Here is a 22,150-nt window from a genome sequence, read left to right as displayed (position 1 = left end):
TAGCGTGCAAAGCCAAAGCACCTCGCACGGCAAAAGCTGTGCGTATCTGAAAATACCCTACTTACCGCATCATAAAAAAACTACGCACCATCTCTAAACATTCAGAGGAACATAAAAATTATGCACTGTGGCTTGCTAGAGTTCAGACCACATGTGGACTTGAATTGGTTTGATGGTAAGTAGAAGAGAATTATATTGTTTGGTACACTTTCAAAATGTACCTTCTTTTTGCGAAAATTCCATGCATGTGTATTTAAAGTGTCTTTGATGTATTATTACTTGCATAGTACATGACACTGGAGTTTGCACGCAGCCCTAATGAACGTATTTTCTCAGACTGCCACCTGCAGGTGCCAGGAAACACAGAGTCGATACTTACCAACTTCCATGTGGCTTGTGGGGGAATATCATAAAGAGACCTATTACGTTGTACAACTGATGCATCGACTAAAACACACACATGCGTGCACACACACGTGTGCACACGCACACCACACCTGCAACTCACCTATTCGCGTGCATGCACCCTCCACATCCCTCATGAAAAGCAGTAAAGAAGCCAGGAAAGAAAGGATACAAGAATCAGGGGATGGAGGAGAAGAGGGAAGTGGAGAATCAACAAAAATAAATTTTGTTCGAAAAAATGCCATAACGACACCAAATACTGCAACACTAATTACAGATTCTATTTTATTTTATTTTATTTTTTGGTTTTTCGAGACAGGGTTTCTCTGTGGTTTTGGAACCTGTCCTGGAACTAGCTCTTGTAGACCAGGCTGGTCTCGAACCCACAGAGATCCGCCTGCCTCTGCCTCCCGAGTGCTGGGATTAAAGGCGTGCGCCACCACCACCCGGCTCCAGATTTTATTTTTAAAAGAAAGCTATCATGTGTCAATCACCGCATTAAGAAAAGCTGGGCGTCAACAGGATTGTTCAGTGGGAAATGCATCTACACAAAGCCTGACCGTTGCTCTTAGAATTCCACAAGCACAACATGGCACATGTGTGCCACCCCAAATTAAATAAATAAATTTAACTGAAAGAAAAAATGTTTTAGAAGAACCTGTAATCCCAGTGTATGTGTGTCCATGTATTTATACTTGTGTGTAAATGTGTGTTTATTGTGTGCATATATATGTATCTGTGTGTTTGCATATGAGTTTATATATGTTTGCTAGGGTGTGTCTCCCCAGCACCCCAGGAAAAAGAACAGTCAGGCTCGGTCAGGACAGTGGGAACTGAAAGTACCTGCACTGAACCCTTCCATCATCGCTTCTCCCATTAGCAACCCCGAGACAGGAAGTGTGGTCTGGCTGGGCACCGTTTATTGGATATCATCTCAGCCGCTGTGACCGTTCTTAACTCAGGGCTCTTGGCAATTCTGCAGTTCCCATTACAGACAAAGTGGACACAGAAGCACACAGAGGCTAAGAAATGAGTCACGAGACACACAGCGACTGACACAGCAGGTTTAGGACTCAGCAAAATAGCTAATGATGTTTATATCCCATACGTTCCTCCCGATCATTTAAAACCAGTCCCCTTATCGAGGTATTAATAGAACTCTCATCCAACAGACATCGATTAAAACAGTAGGGTCAGATCGTGAGTATTTATTGTTCCAGAAACAGTTATTTGACTGATTTCTGCCTCTTTTTGCCCCCCAAGGTGCCCACTGAGTGTCTCTCCTTCTGTCTTTTGGGGGTGTCTCCTTCCTGTAGGCATTACCTGAAATTCTTCTCTATCAACATACATCCATCAGATAGGAACCAAGTTAGGGGCTGCAGAGGAGGCTCAGTGGGGGAAATGCACACTGAACTTGTGGAGGATCCGAGTCTGGTTCTCAGCATCCCTTATGGACAGCACACAGCCACCTGTAACTCCAGATCCAGAGGATCTGACATCCTCTTCTGGACCCCAAGGCCCCCACATTCATATGTACATGTATATATACACATAGGCCCACCATGGACACATTTTTTTTAAATAGGCTAACCCAAGTCTCTAAAGAATGCATGTGCATGGGTGATTTTTAATGTGTGTCTACAGAGTAGATGTCGTCTTTGAAGCCAGGCCTGCATACTCATCTGGCTTCCCTCCATTTGAAGGTCTGGTCAACATTTCAGAGCAAACAGGATGAACGCAAACTCCATATTTCTCTCTTCCAATATTCTCGCTGTCTTCACAGCCTCAGTAAATAATAGCCCATATTGCTGATACAATAGAAGATATGGAGGTGTTTATATCTCCTGTTCTTCCGTCATATTCTGTGCCATATCTGTGGACAGATGACATCATCTTAGCCTTCAGAACACATCCATTAGCAAAGTCTTCCTACCACCGTAATCCCGGAGACTGTGTCTCCTATGCCTGCTTTAGAGCAAGGGTCTCTGTGATGGCCAAGAGAACACACCTCTCAGATCCCCAGAGAGTGTGTGATTGGTCCATGGCCTCAGCAGCTATACTCTGAGACTATGGAGGACATTTCTCATTCAAACCACTGTCATCTGGCTGGAGAGATGGCTCAGTGGTTAAGAACACTGACTGCTCTTCCAGAGGACCTGGGTTCAATTCCCAGTACCCACATGGCAGCTCACAACTGTCTGAAGATCCAGTTGCAGGGGATCTGACACCTTCACACCAATGCACATAAAATAAAAAGTTAAATAAATCAAACCACTGCCATCACCAGTCCAATGAGATCTTTCTATATAAGTGTGAGTGTAGAGTCATCCACCTACCAGGGCCCAGCTCCCTGAAGAAAAAACCAATGATTCTTCCTCTCTCAACAACCAGCAGCTGCTACTAACTCCTCAGCTGGGGATGGCCCTCCCCCACCTGCTTGTTGCCTTGATCTGACCTTGTGATTTCCTGAAAACAAAGGCCCTGTGGTGTACTGAAGACGCTGTTTCTCGGAAGTGCCCCCAACCTCTAGCTTGCGCTCTTCTACAAGGTCCCTTTAGCCTTACAGGACTGGGTGCTATAGCTCTCCCGTTAGAGTTAAACACCCACAGTCACTTGTCTACTTTTGGACCACTTGTGAGTCTGTGTTACCCAGTGTCCACTTCAAAAAGAAACTTCTCCAATGGGGCAGGATGCTGTACAGGAACAAAGATGAGATACTTCTCTTCGTTTTCTTTTTTTAAACAGGCGTCTCTGTGTAGCCCTGGCTGTCCTGGAACTTATGCTGTAGCCCAGGCTGACCTTGAACTCACAGAGATCCAACTGCCTCTGCCTCCTGAGGCCAGGATTAAAGGAGGGCGCCACTACCGCCCGGTCAAAGATTTTAAAAGCAATTTGATTCTAGCTATATTTTTAAGGCGGGGAAAACTAAGGCCACTGTTACATTTTTATTTTTAAACCCAAGATACAAACTAGAAGTCAAAGGGCCACAGAGACTGGAGACCTTCCTCTGACAAAGCGGCCGTATGCGTTTGCAAAGGCTGCGGCACAGGAATGGAAGCCACAAAGTGCCTTTTTGGCAGCCTGCCCTTCTCGGAACACTGCATTTAGAGGTCACACGCAGAAATGCGGACACGAGATCCTGTTGTTGATTCACCATCCGGGAAGGTCTGCCTTCACTGAAGAATTTGAAGGGTTTAACTGATACTCAGGTACGTGAGCTCCTTCCTGCCAGCGGGTAAAGTCCAAGTAGAAATACTCTCCTGGTTTCGCCACTGAGAGGTTGCAGGCTTGCACCAATCCCAATCCTTCCAGAGCCTCAAAGCTGTAAGGGCCCTTCAGAAACACTACATGGGGGCACGGAAAGTATGTGTGCTGCTGAGTGTTGCCAGAGGAGGCGCGGCACAGGTTTTACTTTTCTTTCCTGTGAAAAAGCAAAACCATGAGCCACGAACCATTCCTGAGCCCCATGACACTTTTCTACCCACCGATGTGGAATCCGAATGAGGGAGACGGAAAGACAGAGGAAACCATAGGGGTGGCCTGGGCCCTTCATTCCAGGCTCTGAGCTGCACTTTCTGCTGAGGAAGGAAGGAAACTTCAGGTACCATTGATAAAGACCAAATTGACTCAGAGACGATATCTTTTTCCTGTTGTAGAGAACATTAAATAAGTTGGGCAGTGGTGATGTATTCAGGCCTTTAATCCCAGCACTAGGGAGGCAGAGACAGGTGGATCCCTGAATTCCAGGAAAACCTGGTCTCAATAACGAGTTCCAGGACACCCAGGGCTACTCAGAGAGAAATCCTGTGTCAAAAAAGAAGAAGAAGAAGAAGAAGAAGAAGAAGAAGAAGAAGAAGAAGAAGAAGAAGAAGAAGAAGAAGAAGAAGAAGAAGAAGAGAAAGAGAAAAAGAACAAAACACTATATTACTTTGGGTCTAAATAAATCATATAAGGGTTCCTAGCACGCTTCCTAAATCTAAACACCACCATCACAACTACCCAACATCCGTCTTTTAACTTTTTGTATACAGAAAAATCCTTCTCTTTTAACCTTGTTGTAAGCAATACTCTTGGAGAGATGTTAAAATGGGAAGGGAAGTTTTGTGTCAACCACAGCGATGTCACAACCATCTGTAATTCCAGCCCCAGGGGACCTGACACACTTCTGATCTCTTCTGACCTCTCTGGGCACTAGGCAGGCACATGGCGCAATACATACCTGAAGGCAAAACACTCATGCACATAAAATAGGAATAAATACACCTTTAAAAAACAAAAAGAAGGAAAACTAAGAGTGACCGCTTGAGACAGCCATGCCTGCACGTGGGCGTGCCTCACCCTCTACCTGTTTCTGGTAACCATGTAACTTCAGGTCTGTGTTAAAGTGCTCTGCTTCATATTGACTTGCCCTGAAATCCATCCAGGCCACGAATCTCAATTTTGTTTTGGGATGAACAGAGGTCCCTAAGGGAAAATGGAGCCTTCTATGGGGGATGGAGTCTTGCCAGAAAACATAGGCAAGAAAGGATTTATTTTTGTTCCCAGCTCCAGGTTCACAGTCCATCACATGAGGGCCAGGAGGCAGGAGCTTGAAGCCTTTGGTCACACAGTCAAGAGCAGAGAAAACACGAACACCTGCATTCCATCCTATACTTAGCCCACTCTCTACACAATCTAGGATCCCCTGCCTAGGAAATGGTGCTGCCCACTGTGGGCAGGTGCCCCCACATCAGCTGATAGAATTACAATAATCCCCACGGACACGCCCACAATCCTATCCAGATGATCCCTTACGGAGACTCTTCCCGTGTGGAGTCGGCAACTGACATCAATCATCACCACCTCCGTCCCTATCTCCAGGGTCTTAGTCCGGGGTTTCTATCGCTTCCACGATCCACAGCGACCAAAACGCAAAGTGGGGCTGAAAGGGGTTTGCTTCGCTTACGTTTCCACACTGCTGTTCATCACTGAAGGCAGTCAGCACAGGAAATTAAGGAGGACAGGATCCTGGGACAGGAGCTGAGGCAGAGATCATGGAGGGGAGCTGCTTACTGGCTTGATTAGGCTGCTTGCTTCTAGAACCCAAAACCACCAGCCCAGGGATGGCCCCATCCACCATGGGCTGGACCATCCCCCACTGATCAGAAAATGCCTTACAGCTGGCTGGATCTCATGGAGACATTTCCTCAACTGAGGCTCCTTCTTCTCTAATGACTCTGGCTTGTGTCAAGTTGACATGCTAAACCAGCCAGGACATTCAGTGACACAAAGTCCACGCTACACCAGGGCACAGTGTGCTTTAACAGAACACTGGCTTGAGAGTTAGGAGCCCTGTGCTCCCACCTCAAATCCGCAGCTCACTGGCTTTGTATTTTTGCATAAAGTGACCAAAACTCTTTGTGTTATTTTCCCATCACTGCCTAACAAGTTGCCCCAAGTGTGAAGCTTACAGTGAGCATGTGCGATCTTCCAGTTACAGTAGGCTGGTTCAGCGGGCATCTAAGCCTGTGCACTCGGAGAGTCTCAGCAAGGGAAAAGAAGATGTGAGCTAGCGGTCTGTCATCTGAAGGACGACTCGGGCTGGAGACTCACTCACAAGCCCATCACAAAGAACTTTAGTTCCCTAACCTATGTTAAGGTGGCTCAAGCTGCACCAGCTGTATTCACCAAAGAAATCAAGAGGACAGCTAGATAGGGCTGCAACGGCCACCACAGCCAGTGTCATGTATAATACAGCATCAGCCCTGCAGTCCTTCCTGCTACAAACGGACCCTGAGCCCGTGCGGGCAGAGGGTGGGCACCGGCAGGTAGGGAACATCTGAGACATCTCGAATGTTGACTAATACAGTTTCTCCCTTGGTTTTTTCATCTGTAGAGAGAGATTTGAGCCATGGGATCTTTCGTGTTGGTGACCTTTTCCCGGTGCCATCTCTAGGCTTGCTGTTCTGCTCTCCTATGAAAATCTCTGCACCTTTCACCTTTGAGCCATTGATTGTATCAGCCACTATGCTTCTCCATGCTGCCGTTTCTAGACATCCTGGCTACATTCTCCCACCAACTCTCCATGGCTGTGATGTCCACTTGGTTTATGGCTGACCTGTCCTTACTCCACTTCTATCTTGCCAACTCCTTCCAAGTCCTTGTGGGTCACTCTTCTTACCCCAGAGCTTTCTGGTCCTTGACTTTTCTCCATTCCTGTCCATTTGTTTCTTGGCACCTACCCACACATCCTTTCCTGAGTTTCTAATCACCAAACTTGTCGAACTTTCACAGGAAAGACGGTCTCCCCCGCTTCATAAGAGACCCCATTCTTTCACGAGATTTCAAACTGCCCACTAGTGTTCACAGTGCGTGTCCCCCACATCCTCACCTCCACCACCTCTCTCCCCACCCACAAACACTAACAACTATTGCAAGAATTCTCCACTTTCCTCAGAATTTAGCGCAAAGCCTCAAACCACATTTTCTCTTTCCTTTCTAGAAAAAAATAGAACTTAACTAAGTGAACACACTTTTATGCCCGGAACTCATTCTTCCTTCTTTTAAAATGAAAGGGGCTCCCTCCTCTGATATGATTTCAGTCCCTCCATCTGTGCTTGGAATTCAACTCCCTCACACATTCTCAGACACTGCTCTCTCTCTCTCTCTCTCTCTCTCTCTCTCTCTCTCTCTCTCTCTCTCTCTCTCTCTCTCTCTCTCTCTCTCTCTCTCTCTCTGAGACTGTCTCAAGTAGCCTAGGCAGGTCTCAAACTCACAGTGTAAGCTGATTTTGAGTTGCTGAGCACCTGGTCCTCCTGCTCTCTGCTCCCGTCCTCTAAGTCCTGGGATTGCGAGTGTGGGCCACCACATGCAGCAATTACTTCCTGTTTTAATATTAACTGAATATCTAAAGGAGATACCTGCATGATAGTCTTTTTAATTCAGACTATTTTCTCCTTTATCTTCTCTATAAAAACAATGCACTTCCATATACTATATTGCGTGAAATACATAGAACTGTACACCATTTAATTCCATTGGTAGTATTCATAGTTGTTTAGTGGCCTTGTGATTTTGTTTTTTTTCCTTAACGTGAATGGTGCTTTGCCTGCATATACATATGTGGATACACGTGTGCCTGGTACTCTAAAGTCCAAAAGAATTCGTCAGACTTCCTAGAGCTGGAATTACAGGAGGTTGTGAACAACTGTGTAAGAAACTGAAGCAGGAGCCTCTACAAGAGCAGCCAGGGCTCTGAACCACTGAGCCACCCTACCAGCCCCGGTTGCCTTGGGTTTATAGTTGTTCTTTTACTTCTTGTTGAGGTGGTAACCACATGACATAAAATAGCCATTTCAAAGTGAATGCATCGATCCTTGCTCAGAATTATGTAGCAGTCGTCTCTGTCTGGTTCTGTACACGTCCAGAGGAGCGGAATGTCTAGTTGGACATTCTGCTTCGAGTTTATTCGTCATTAACAAAGCAAACAGAGTAATTGCTAATATTAAATGTTACTAGCATGGAGCTTGGGAGCATAGCTCCATGGAGGAGCACTCGCTGAGCAAGCACGAGGCGGCAGCTCACTTCCTGGCCCTACCGAGAAACAGACCGCCACACTAGTTGCTATCACTGTTGTTACTTTGTGGTCAGAAAATACAGAACAAAGGGCATCACTCTCCTGTTCCGATGCCTTTCCCTCTCCCTGCCTCTAGGTGAACCCTTCCACTCTCTCCTCTCCCCTACAGTCAAGCTCATGGAAGATTCCACTTCAGCTGTCTATGCTCTGACCTAATTCCAGCCCTGATCTGCCCACCTGCCCCAGCCGCGTGTCTCCGCCCACTGCTTCAGCCTTGTGTCTCCACCCACTATTTCAGCCTTGAGTCTCTGCCCACTGCCCCAACCTTGTGTCTCCGCCCACCCGCCCCAGCCGCGTGTCTCCGCCCACTGCCTCAGCACTTCCCCCACCACCACCACGTAACAGGCAACTTCCAGGCTGATGGCAGGACCATTGGCTCCCACCCCTGAAGAACACCTCACCCCTGTTTCCCGTGCTTGTCAACAGCATCACCTCCCAGAACTGCGGCTGCTAGACCCACGGCATGGCCCTTGATCTCCTCCTCATTGGAGATCAGTTCTCAGCAAATGCTACCTGTGCTCCCCAAGAAACACACCCTTCACTCAAGTCACGGCCCCCTCGGTCGTGGTTTCTCTAAACCTATCTGATTCAGAAGTATCAATAAATGACTTAAGTACACTTTTGGGGTGTCTGTGATGCTACTTCACCAGGCAAGCCAATCCTGAGGACTCCAACCTAATGGGTGGATTAATCCCTTAGTGGATTCATAATAGGATGGCGTTGTTGGGAGGTAGTGCAAGGCTTGGTTGGAGGAAAGTAACTCTGTGCATCTTGTCTACTTCACCCTGACTCTTTCCTGAAGGTTGTGTCTCTGTTTTTTGCTCACTATGAGGTAAAGAACCATCACCATAATTTGTTCAAGCAACTTTGTACTGAATGCTAAAGACCAAGAAGCAAAACAAAATTTCCCATTCCTTGAGTTCTCTCAGTGAAGTAACTACAATGGTACAAACTCTCTGGAATACTGGGAACCTCTAACCTCAGCTTCCCACGCCATTCTTGTCTTCTCCACAGTCTCTTCTCCATACAGAAACTACCAGGGTAAGTTGGGTCCAGTGGCACATACCTGCCATCTTGGCACTAAATAGGTTACGGCAGGAGAATCAATGCCAGCCTATGCTATGTATTGAAAAGCTATGCAAACAAACAAACAAACCAGCAACAACATAAGTCCATCTGGCTTCGAATTTCACTCATGATTGTTATTCCCCAGAAGGCCCCTGAGCGTAGCTTGCTTGGGGAACTACATTTCCCAGGAGCCCCTAGCGGTCCATGCAAAGGCTACGCAGGCGCAGAACATGGCATTTGACGCACTGCCTGGGGGACCCTTTAAAAAGCTGGAACGCCGTCTGTTTGTCCTCTTTTCCCCTTCTCTCCCGCATGCTGCAATAAACCTCGCGCTCCACGTGGGTCTTGTTGTGTCTTGCGTCCTCCTTTCGCGTCCAAGAAGAACAAGAAGAACAATGATGAAATTCAAAATCCTTGTGCCATGTTCTGGGGTAGACCCTCTGGTTGGTTAGTCTTCATGATGATGGCATGACCATCTCCTAGTGGTTCTTTTGGGATCTTGCTGGGGGGCTATTTTTGCAATATACAGTACATACCCATAAAGTACTAAAAGTACACCTCTTTTCCTACATAACTTTTCTATTTCTGGGCAGATATTTATACAGATAAAAGCATTTCCCTTGCTTGACTGTTTAGTGTGCAATAAAATTTCAAGACTGCACTGCTCTGTAAGAAAAATATCAACACTTTGTTTGAGTATTATCAAAAGTTTCTCACCACTTTGGCAACTTACTCTATTCTTGACACGACCACTCTTGTAGTTTGCACCCCCAGGACTACATGACATCTGAATATACGGCCACAGCACCTTGAACATGCCCAGTCTTGTCTGAACACAATTATAGCTGCCCCTTTCATGCTGACTCTACATATAGCTATAAAAACATGACTATATTTCCTCATGTCTTTTATTGTAATCAAGGCTCTATGGTGTGTTAAATGCACGTAATTGCATTTAATCAGTACCAACTCCACTCTCCTAAACTTGGCTTGCTTGTGGATCCAAGGCCTCCTGATTGATGGGGAGGTCAGGTCTTGGGGAAGACGCCTGTCTTTTTCAAGTCCCTCTCTGACCCACATAGATGACTCCAGGCTCATAACTAGAGTCAGATCTCAACATGCTTCAAGGGGATGAAGGCTAAGTTTAGCCCAGGAGCATATGGTTTAGATTTTGAAAGAATTCCATATTTTTCTAGTGTATATATAGAGATTAAAAAAAAAGAGGAACATGTTGTCAATGAATTTGAGGAGTGCTACTCCAGGGAGGAAATAAGTCAAAATTAGATTAACCCAAATGTACTCATATGGATGCATTTAAGAATGAGCCTAGATTTTATGTGTGCATGCTAGCGTAGCCAAAGAGGCTCTGGTTTTTCCTTGGTTTGTTGATTGAACTTTGGGTTCAGCGTTTCATAAAACTGACGCTAGAGAACATTCTTGGCATAGACACGAAGGAATGTGAAGCTCATTTACGATCCGCATCTTGCATCCCCCGCACCCCCACTAGATCTTTAAGGGAGCAAACGTAAGAAGACATCTGTGCACTAGACATGATGAACTACTCTCAGGGAGATGGTGCCAGGGGTCCGGAAAGGCTCTGTGGCAGTGGAAGACTGAGTGTTGCTGCTGGGGCGGCGGGGGGGGGGGGGTGACCAATGACTTAGGGTGATTCCGAAATGATGCAACCAGATTGCTGCACCCAACCACGAGAATCAAGCTCAGAGAGATGGTTGTAATGGCGGCAGACATCACGTCAAGTAACCAGGATATCTCGAGCTGGCAAATGATTGATCAACCTGCTCATGGGGTTGGAATGGAATGGATGGAGAGCATACTAAAGCATCACTTGGCCTGGGAGCTAAAGAGCTGGATCCAGCTGGATCAGCAGGGCATGCAGGCAAACCTCTTAGCAAGCGTCTGAAACTGGGCAATTCACAAGGGCAGGGACTCATTTGACAGGATGACCTCCTGATGGGAGCTCAATAGTCACGCCGCAGATATACAGTAAATCTTCCTCCAGGTATTCCCCAACAGGGGACATTTTCTAAGATGTCAGGATGCATGGGTCATATTTCTATTAACCTTTCTACATGACATAAAGAGAGATCTGAGAGGGCTTACACTGTTCTACGTGCTCTGACTTCTGACTGACTGTCACTAAACACTTAGCTTCTCCACTTCCCTGCCGCATCCATGTTGGCCTTCCTCAGCCGTGCCCAGAGCTTCCCCATCACCAGACGTCCGCACCTGTGGGGCTCTCTGCCTCTGGTCTCTGCGTCCCTTGATTATCCACATGACACCTGCTCATTTGCCTGCCCTATTTACTGATTTATTCGTGTATTGTTGGCGGAGGCTGCTTGTTTGTTCCTGGCCGCTCCTTCGTTCCTGGCCCCTCATTGGTTTTCTGCTCATTCATTCCCCGCCGCTCAGACCCAAAGTAACCACACAGAAACTGTATTAATTGCAATGTTGTTTTGTCAATGGCTTAAGCATATTGCTAGCTAGCTCTTAAGTCCTAAACTAACCCATCTCCATTAATCTGTGTATCATCACGAGGTCATGGCTTACTGGCAAAGATTCCACAGGCTCTGGTGGAGGCATCTGTCTCATATGGCAGCTACATGGCTTCTCTCTGACTCTGCCTACTCTCTCTATATTTCTTCCAGCCTGACTATATTCTGTTAAGTCATTGGCCAAAGCAGCTTTATACATTAACCAATAAAAGCAACACATATACAGGACTTCCAACATCATTTCCCCTTTTCTGTCTAAATAAAAAGGAAGGTTTTAACTTTAACATTGTAAAATTACATATAACAAAACAGATATCAAGCAAGAATTACAGTTACAATATTTATATCTACTTTATCTTTTATAAGAACTAAGAAAAACTATAATTATAACTATCTATTCTTCAACTCCATCAAAGACCCCAGAAGGATATAGTATTACCTAAGTAAGCAGGAAGTGCATTGTAAGCAACTTCCAAAACTCTAAAATTGACAGAGACATCTTGTTGCCTGGACAGTCATGTGCCGCTGCTATCGGCAATAGCAGAAAGACATAGGTGTGGCCCGGCTGCGGCTGTAGTTTTGTAATAATTAAGCCATGAGATCAGACAGAGTCCAGCAGCATCTTAATAGGCAAAGAAAATGCGGTGCATCGTTGGGTGGTTTTATTCAGCTGTAAACAAAAAGGAAATTATGACATTTGTGGGAAAATGGACTGAACTGGATACCATTATGTTAAGTAAAACAAACTTAAGCAAAATAAATATTTTATGGTTTCTCTCCTATTCAGTCTAGTTTAAATTTATGTTAATGTCTTGATGGCCTGACGTACATTGTGCCTACTTATTATGTATGTTACGAGCCCAGACAATGTGTGTTCTTGAGATGCAATTTTTTTACTTATATCCTGTCTTTATCTCCTATGAGAGATGTTACATCTTTGGTCCAATATTGTATGACACAATTAATATTGATGTGGGAGTGATTTCTTACTAATAAAGAAACTGCCTCGGCCCTCATAGGACAGAAAATTAGGTAGGCGGAGTAGACAGGAGAGAATGCTGGGAAAAAGAAGCTGAGTCAGAAAAGAGTCGCCATGATGCTCCCACTCCAGACAGACGCAGGTTAAGATCCTCTCTGGTAAGCCAGCTCATGGGCTACACAGAATATTAGAAATGGGTTAGAACAATATGTAAGAGCTAGCCAATAAGAAACTGGACCTAGCCGGGCCAGACAGTGTTTGAAAAAATACAGTTTCCGTGTAATTATTTCTGGGTATAAACTAGCCATGCGGGCGGCCGGGTGCCGGGGATGCAGCCCTGCCGCTCCTATTTCAACATAATATCTTGACTTTTTTTTTTTTAAAAAAAAAAAGGTTTATTTATTTATTTTGTATACAGTGTTCTGCTTACATTGCCTGCAGGCCAGAAGAGGGCACCAGATCTCATTATAGATGGTTGGGAGCCACCATATTATTGCTGGGAACTGAACTCAGGACCTTTAGAAGAGCAGTCAGTGCTCTTAACCTCTGAGCCATCTCTCCAGCCCCTATACTGGCTTTTATTTATTTGAGCCTGTCCCTTCCCTATTAAATCTATCACTTTTAGAAAATATAGTGCTACTTTTTTTTTTTTTATAGAACTATCATAGGACTGAGCTTTAAAAATAAAATCAAACCCCTGAATTCACACTTAAGGACTCTAAGTGCCACACGGATATGTGCACACCCAGGTTTCAACCTGCTCTCAGCTTTCCTCATGGAAAGGCATAGTTTACATCTTCCACCCTTCTGTCCTACGTCACACTGGATCGAGGCGGCCATTTCTCCTGGATTGTCTGTCTTACCTTGGCAAGGTCGTTTTTCTGGCAGTTGCCCAGAGTCGAACACTTCACTTCCTAATTTTCTTTCCTCGCCCTTAGCTGTGGTTATAAAAGTAAGCTCTGACCAGAGGGAGGTGAGCAGGGGTGCGGGGCTATGAGGCCCCGCTTCCTAAGGAGACAGCAGAAGCGCTCTTCTCTCCCTTCCTCATCCCTGCCCTAAAGTTGGGAACCAGCGCTTTTGCACCTTCACGGGACCAGGAAGACCTGAGTGTGGCTGTGTCCGGGGGCGGTTTAGGACTGTTAGGAACATACAGTGATCTTGGAGCCATCGCAGTGGCTCTAACTCAACCCAGGAAACGTCTTTAATTTTTGTTGTTGTTGTTGGGCTGGAGAGGACTCGGTGGTTAAAAACACTGACTGCTCTTGCGGAGGACCCAGTTCAGTTTCCAGAAACTACACGGCGGTTCACAACCATCTGTAACTCCAGTTCCAAGAGACCCAATGCCCTCTCTGGCACCCTAGGCACCAGGCACACACATGATACACATACTTACATGCAGGCAAAATATCCATACTCATTTTTTAAATAATCAAAAAAATTAACTAAAAATTTGTGTTTAGGTTTATTTATGTGTGTTTCTGTGTGTATGCCATGCATACGCAGTGCCTGCAGAGGCCAGAAGAGGGTGCTAGTGAACCACCTGATGTGGGTGCTAGGATCTGAAACACAGCAACTGCCCTAACTGCTGAGCTACCTCTTAGGCCACCCCAGGTTTCTTTTACTTAAGGAAATAACTGCTTTAAGCCACTTTATGTGGGATTTTGTTGTTCTGTGCAGCTGGATCTAACAGGAAGTGGTCATTTCCTGGAGCTGCTTTGTTATTGTAGGCTAGGGCGGAGGGGAGGTGGCAAAGCAGTGTCTCCCTCAGCCTTCCCTGGCTTGTGGCAGCTGGCCTGCTCACTCAGCTTTTCTGACACAGTGGACTTGCTTAAAAGTAGATCTGGAAGTAAACGTGGCTGTAGTGGTTTACTCCAGACCTCAGGAAAGGAGAATGTGGAGAGCATACGGGAGACACAAGAAAAGCAAAAGAGGGACACTGGGGTCCCCATGACGGTCACTGGGCACATGATCCCACTGGGACTTCACGGAAAGTATTTGGACCGCTTCTCAGAATTCCTCCTGGAACTGTCCACGAAGACGGGACTGATATGCAATCATATTCAGCCTCCAGGTTCTCCCCCACTGGCCGAGTCCTCCAGTGGGTATAAACTCCATTGTCCTTCTAGAAACAGCAGGCTTTCCCACAGAGAATTTTCCATGTGCAAAATGCTTAGGAGTTGCTAAAATTCCTTCTCTTGGAGTGACATAAACCATGTCTAGACTTCCTGCAATCCCAACAACAAAGCAAGGTGCGATTCCATCAGAGTTCACTCTAGGAAGCCAATTAATATATTAGTCTTGTTTACAGACTGACAGGTGACCTTTAGCGGTCTCCCTGCAGGGTGTACACTGGCATGGATGACACCCTATCCACTCCAGAGCCCCATGGCTGTGCTGATGGAGCCCTTCCCTTGCCTGCCCATATCCTCTGGCCCTTCTCAGAGACTCTGGGACCATGAACAATTAGGGTAGAACTGCATACCACTGTCTGAGAGGGGCTCAGAGCTCACTGATTGAACATGGCCTCTTGGCCGGAATCTCCAGGGGTCCTTCTGTCTCCACTTCCTGGTGTTGGGATTGCAAGGGGCTAATCCAGCATGTAACTTATTTCTGTTTGCTGGGGTTTGAACTCAGGTCCCTGAGCTTGTATGGACGGCACTTCAGCAACTGGGCTGTCTCCCAAGACCCTACTATGTCTCCACATTCACTGTTTCAATAATGACATTTTCACTAGCCTCGTCCACGCCAAAATTTGGCAATAGTTGGCTTCTTGTTCTCATTTATGCTCATATTTTCTGTAACCTGAAAATTGTGGTTGGCCTTACCTTGGTTTTTGAGTTCACCATGCTCCTCCTCTCTGACAGGTTACTAACTCCCACGGGTTATGATCTTGTCTGAATTTTTGTCAGAAACATTAAAAATGCCTTTTGTTTCTGCCCTTGCCAAACAAACTTTGCATTGTGCCAACACACGGTTTCACCTAGAGCTTCTGACAGGGTTTTTTGTGAAAGCCTCGGTCCTTCCTCCAAACCGTTTCCCGTTTCACAGAGCCACCTTCTGTCAACACCGTCAGAGGATGTTGTCCTTAGCTACTTCCTTTCTTTGAAGAAAATGCTTACGGCACTTTTGAAAGATGTGTTTACTTTTAGGTGGAAGGCTGTCTTTCTAACCTGCATGCCTATCTTTTTACCACGTGCTGGTCTGGTGTCAAAGAAAGCCAAAAGGGAACTCCAAATTTCTGGGGGGAGAGGGGGAGAGTTACAGATGGTTGTGGGCCACCATGTGAGTGCTGGGAATCAAACCTGGGTTCTCTGGAAGGACAGCCATTTCTCCAGCCCTCGTTTTATTAACTTGTGCACGTGTGCACACGTGCATGCAGGTGCCAGCAGAGTCCAGGTGGCATCAGATCTTCTGGAGTGGGAGTTACAGGTTTGTTTGTGAGCAGCCCTGTGAGTGCTGAAAGCAGCCTGGGCTCTCTGCAAAAGCAGTGCGTGCTCTCAAGCTCCAAGCCATTTTTTCAGCGGCTGTTAATGTGCTGATGTTTCCCCACTGAGGTGATGAGGATTCAGTGTACACACATACACCCCATCCCACCACCTATGTGTACCCTTTCATCTTCCTCATACAGTAATGTCATTGCCTTATTGCCTTAACTGGACTGGTGTTCACAGTTTATGTTATAATGGTTTTATAAATGGTAAGTGTATTGGTGCCGTGTAGACTGACTATGTGCGTTAGTGCCATGTGAACTGACTGTGTGTATTAGTGTCTGGTGGACCTACTGTGTGTGTTAGTGCCATGTAGACTGACTATGTGTACTAGCAGCATGTAGACTATGTATTAACATAGTCTATGTGGGCTGACTATGAGCATCAGTGCCATGTAGACTGACTGCCTGCTCATACATCACTATGTAGTTGAACTTTTATTTGGGCTGCCAGTTCACAAATAACAATATGGAGATTTATTACTAATTATGAAAGCTTGGGCATTAGCATAGGGTTGTCTCACTATCTGTCATAACTTAACCTGCTTTTATTAATCTATGTTCTTCTATGTGGCTCAGTCACCTCTACCCTGTACCATATATCCGACCTCTTCAGTGCCTCCTTGGTGTCTTTGTACTGCCCATTCTGCTTCCTCCTCATCTGGCTGGTGACTCTACACTTCTTCCCAGAGTCCTTTCTGTCTCCAGAAGTCCCGCCTAACTCTTCCTGCCTAGCTACTGGCCATTCAGCTCTTTATTAAGTAAATGAGAAGGTGCCTTGGCAGAGACACGTCTCCACAGTGTAAACAAACATTCTGCAACACCGCATGTTTGGTGTTAACAAGAATCTTTCTCCTCCTGCTGCCGCCACCACCACCTCCGCTACTTAGCTGTTTTGTTTTTAATTTATTACTACGCCAACATCAAACTTTCCTATTCTCTAGATATCCTGCTCAAATACATACATATTCTACTTACCAACTGCATCCCCACACCGTCCAAACTCTTCTGACCATTCTTACCTCGACTGCTTGGTCATTCATCCAGCTGCTGTCGTCCTCAGACTCAACTTCATCTGTCCTGGAAATTTCCTTCACTTTTCCTCACCTCTTTGTCTTGCCCCTCCTGCCCTTTGTTTATTTACTCCCCGAGTTTAGATGGAACACTCTCAGTTTCCCAAGACAGAGCAAAACTGGGACCGGTGTTCAGCATCTCCTGCATCTGAAATGTCTTCCTTTATTCTCACACTAAGAACAACCTTGTCTTCGTCCATCTCGAGGCTAGAAGTAATTTTGCCTCAGAAACTTGAAGCATTGCCCAGTGCCTTCGTCCCTTCCTATGCTGCCGCTGGGAGCTGTCAGGTCACCGTGACTCTTAGGCTTTTAAGAACACGTTTTTCTTTCCTCTCATTGGAAGTATTCACGATATATCTTGAAACCTAGTGTTCTGAAATTTTGCAAGTGTCTGATGGAATGAACTTATTTTCATCACTGTTCTGATATGGAATGGGTGCTCTCAACCTGGAAACCCATGCTTAGAAATTAGCAAGTTATAAACTGAGCTATTTGTTAGCGATTCCTCATTTATGTGACCACTAGCAGGCTGTGTAATTAAAAACAGTTCTTTCACCTGGCTTTTTGTTGTTATTGTTGTTTTGTCTTTGCTTTTTTTTTTTAAATGGTAGTGTTAATTTGACACAGCAGAGGGAAGAGAGAACCTCAGTTGAGGAACCCTCCCCCATCAGATTAGCCAGTGGAAAGTCCTCTAGTGTGTTTTCCTGCCTGGTGATAGATGTGGGAAGGCCCAGCTCACCATGGGTGGTACCATTCTGAGCAGGTGATCCTGGGTTCTATAATAAAGCAGGCTGAGCAAGCCATGGGGAGCAAACCAGGAAGCAGCACCCTCCACAGCCTCTGCATCAGCTCCTGCCTCCAGGTTTTTGCCCTGTTCTGGCTGCTGCCGTGGCTCCCCTCAGTCATGGAATGTGACCTCAAGAATTTTAAGATAAAGTAAAGACATTTCTCTCTTCAAGTTGGTTTTGGTCCGTGTTTTATCACAGCAATAGAAAGCCTACCCAAGACAGACAGGGTCTTGTGTAACCCAGGCTGGCCTGGAATGCTTTATGTTGCCCGAGCTGGCTTTGAATACCTGACCCTGAGAGCTGGGGTGTAGACGGGCAATGCCACTCCTGGCTTTTCACTGGTCTTTAGGAAACACTTGAGGAAATGTTTCCGTCTTTTTTATATTCGTTTTTAACTTCTGTGTTTTCCTCTTGGTTTCTAGGCCGTCCTTCTTTGTGCTCTACCATTGCTGCTTTAGACACAGCAAATCATTCTCTCTATTCAGGCAGAATTGTCTTTTGTTCCTGGAGAGTGGTGGAAACATTTCCCTTAAGTTTTAGTTTTGTTCCTGGAGAGTGGCGGGAACATTTCCCTTAAGTTTTAGTCTCCCTCCGTTCAGAACAAACTCATCCTCTCTGAGTCTCTCCACCGTCTCACGTCCTTCTTCGGTCTCTATTATGGATCGTATACACGTTCCTCATCTTCTGATGGTGTCATGGTGTCTGATCCACTTAGGAGAGGTCAGACTGACTGAGCCATCTGAGCACATGGCAAGAGCTCAGAGGTCTGCACTGGGCTCCTGTCAGCATCTTCGGGTCTTTCTCAATTCCTGGTCTTTCCATCCAGCAGGACCAGACTGGTTGATGATTCTAGGAGACAGGGAGACCAGACTGGTGTGACCATCCTAGGAGACAGGGAGACCAGGCTGGTGTGACCATCCTAGGACACAGGGGAGACCAGGCTGGTTGACAATCCCAGGAGACAGGGGAGACCACACTGGTTGACCATCCTAGGTATTATTCCTTTAAAAACGGCGGGGTGGGGTGTGTAGACGAACACAGGATAGACGAGACACTCACAAAAGGAGGAGACAAGACACGAGGCTCCCACGTGGGTGCACTTTAATGGGGGGAGGGAGACACGATAAGGGATGGGTGTGTGAGACACACAAGGGTGGGGGCAAGAGAGAGCGAGACCTCGTGGAAGCTCGCTTTTTAACGGGAAGCGCAAGGTTATCTGGGAGAAATGACCCGCACCTGGGCACACCAGCGTGCGCAGGTATCGGTAATCCAGGAGGAGTCTGGGAGCTGTAGTTTCCAAGGGAACAACACTAGGAGACAGGGGTGGGGTAGAAATGTGTCCATTTCATTGTCCATTTCCACTTCATTCTTTTCTTGCCCGCTATCCCGACATGGCCTTTTTACCCTCTCCTGACTTAAGCCATCTTATGCCAGGTCTGCAGAGAGCAGAGAGGGGGCGTCTACCGAGTTCTCAACAAACTTCATCTGTCCTACCACTTTAGATCCTGGTTGTGCCATTTGCTCTTTCAGTTGCCTTTCCGTGGCTGTGACAAATACCACATCTGAGAGCCACTTAGGAAAGAAAGGATTTACTTTATGGTTCCAGAGAGGACAGTCTATCATGGCAGGCAAAACATGGCAGCCGGAGCTTGAGGCTAGTCTAGAAGTCAGGAAGCTGAGCAATCCAATTTCCCTTCACCCCCACACAGGGAGCACGGACAGGGAACCAGAAGAGGAGCCAACTACAAACTCTCAAACCCAGGCTCCCAGTGTGCACTTCCCCTAGGAAGCCCCGCCTCCTTAAGGTTCCTTAACTCCCTAAGCAGCAGCAGCAGCTTGGGACCAAGTGTTCAAACATAACTATCTATGGGGGACATTTCACATGAAAACCACTTTCTGTTACTAATTCCTAAACCATGAGAAGTTCTTGGTGTTGAAATAGGAGCGGCGGGGCTGCGTCCCCAGCACCCAGGCCGCTTGGCTAGCTTATGCCCGAAATAACAACACACAAACTGTATTCATTTAAACACCGCTTGCCTCATTTCTATCTAGCCTCTTCTAGGCTAATTCTCGCACCTGGACTAGCCCATTTCTAATAATTGTTTGTAGCACCCCAAGGTGCGCTTTTTAAATGAACTACACAATCACAATACCTTAATAAAGATCAGAAATACATATACATATAACAAAACTGACCTTAAATCTCTATCAATAAAGCAAAAGCTATACTAATGCAAATAATTCATATCTATATCATCTTGGAATTAATGCATTGCTTCGATTCCTGGCTTTTAACCCCTTTTTAGCTGTCTTCCAGTTCTCCTAGTTCTGCTACCGACTCTTCTCCCGACTTCCTTGTCCTTTTGGGTTTTCAGAGGAGAAACTTTTTACTCAGTTTAGCAAGATTTGTGAAGCGGATGTTGCTAATATTTTTTTCCCATCCACCCAGTGAATCAGAAGTCGCCAAACACTGAAAATTAGCATCATCATCATCTCTCTCTCTCTCTCTCTCTCTCTCTCTCTCTCTCTCTCTCTCTCTCTCTCTCTCTCTCTCAGTTCCATCCTACTTGGGCCTCAGTTTTCCAGGCCTTCTGTGTTTATTTAAGTGTGTGTGCTTCTTCCAAGTACACAGACATGCACATGCCCTCAAAGGCAGAAGAGGGTGTTGGATCCCCTAGAATTGGGCTTATAGGAGGTTGAGCCACCTGGTGCAGGTGTGAGGAACTGAACTTGGGAAGCCTGGAAGAGCAGCAAGCATTCTTAGCACGCATTCTCCAGCCCCAATTCAGTTTTCAAAAAGGACTACATTTATGACTTGCCTTAAGCAAACAGAATACATACAGAAGGTCCCAGCTAAGGAATTTCAGGCAACCACGGTGTTTTTAAGGGTAAGGACGTTTCTTCCTGAGCTTTCTCAAGTCAGTTGTTGAGGTGCATCCAACTGCACCCATGCATTTAGCACGCTGTACATTAGTGTCACTGCAAGCATGCCGGGATGAGAATAGCAACCATAACCACTGGCTCAGTGACATTCTGGTTAACTTGTGCATCTCAGAAATTAGGTACCAGGTAGATAAATCATTGAGTATTGTTATTAACCCAGAGCCAAATATATATTTTATTATGTTTATAATAAGTATACAAAGTTAAATATCCGTCGTACACAACCCATAGTCTGTTTAAACATACCTCGTCACACAGTTGTGGTTGTTAGGCATTATGAAAACACGAAATGCCATATAATTAAGCCAGGAAACATTATAGTTAATAAAGTATTACGAATAATAATAACAACAAACATTATGTGCTGTGGATTGGAGCAGGAACAAGGAGCCTGAATTTGCAAAGGAACACATTTCAATATTCGACAAATACTAGAGGATGTTGCCAGCACTTTAGTTTGCAGAAAGTGAGGTCGTGTTTGCCGCCCTTTGAGCATAGCAGAAGTACATACAACCCAAGAATGGAAGCGAAGGAGAAGACTCAAGTCTCCCCTCACCTTGTTTTCCCATCCTCTAGATGGTTACTAATATTATAACAACAACGAGGGAAATCCGTGTGTGAAAATCCGTGTACCCCACGCCCAAGAGTGGCAGAGTTGGACCCCAGCAGGCACCCAGCTCCAGGGCCCGGCTTCTTAAACCGGCTATTCTGCCCTTCCTGCCCTCTGTTCAAAGAATTCTACTATAAATAGGTGTTTTCACCCAAGGTTATGAGAAATCGACTCCTCTAATCCAGAACGTCCTGATCGATCCTCTCGGTGAAATGCTAACATCAGCTTACCGCAAAGTTCACCAGGATTGTTCAGAAGTTCTATCAACCAAATTAAAATTGTCCAGTCGAAATCAGTGTTTCCTCTAGGATTCAACATTGATGCACACACAGTGTTTTAGGAAGCCTCCGGCTCGGTGCTTATCCCACTCCACTCATCGGTCTGAGGCATCTTAAAGACTCTTTTCCAGGAACACACTGAAACGGTGTACGACACTATCCTGAGTTATTTAACCGAACCCTCGTCCCACGTGTCCACTCGGAACTTCCGGTTTTGGTAAGACAAGCTATTATACAGTCCAGCAGACTCTTTTATCCCCCCCACCTGCCTCTGCTGCGCTCGAGTTCCTAGCACGCGGACCCACCGGTCGTTTTGGCGTTAGGGATGCCGGTATTTCCCTAGCGGTCTTCCCAACTTGCCCCCGCCCCCGTACGGTGCACACGTAAGCAC

The 22,150-nt window shown here is 46.0% G+C and overlaps 1 long non-coding RNA gene across 2 annotated transcripts; it reads right to left on the bottom strand.

The window, feature by feature from the left end:
* Nucleotides 1-1,688: 1,688 nt before the first annotated feature.
* Nucleotides 1,689-22,109, bottom strand: LOC126505849 (uncharacterized). 2 transcript variants are annotated; one of them, XR_007592987.1, is made up of 3 exons: nt 21,712-22,109; nt 17,046-18,812; nt 1,689-2,278 (listed from the first exon to the last, which is right to left on the bottom strand). It is a non-coding gene; the product is annotated as an uncharacterized lncRNA (long non-coding RNA). The 2 variants fall into 2 exon arrangements; XR_007592986.1 differs by lacking the exon at nt 1,689-2,278 and adding an exon at nt 10,332-12,271.
* Between the last annotated feature and the right edge of the window lie 41 nt (nt 22,110-22,150).

The sequence above is a fragment of the Alexandromys fortis genome, unplaced genomic scaffold (genome assembly GCF_014885135.2).
Source record: "Alexandromys fortis isolate MF-2015 unplaced genomic scaffold, M_Fortis_MF-2015_v1.1 scaffold_16, whole genome shotgun sequence".
Taxonomy (NCBI): domain Eukaryota; kingdom Metazoa; phylum Chordata; class Mammalia; order Rodentia; family Cricetidae; genus Alexandromys; species Alexandromys fortis.
This window is presented reverse-complemented; position numbering and strand designations above follow the sequence as displayed.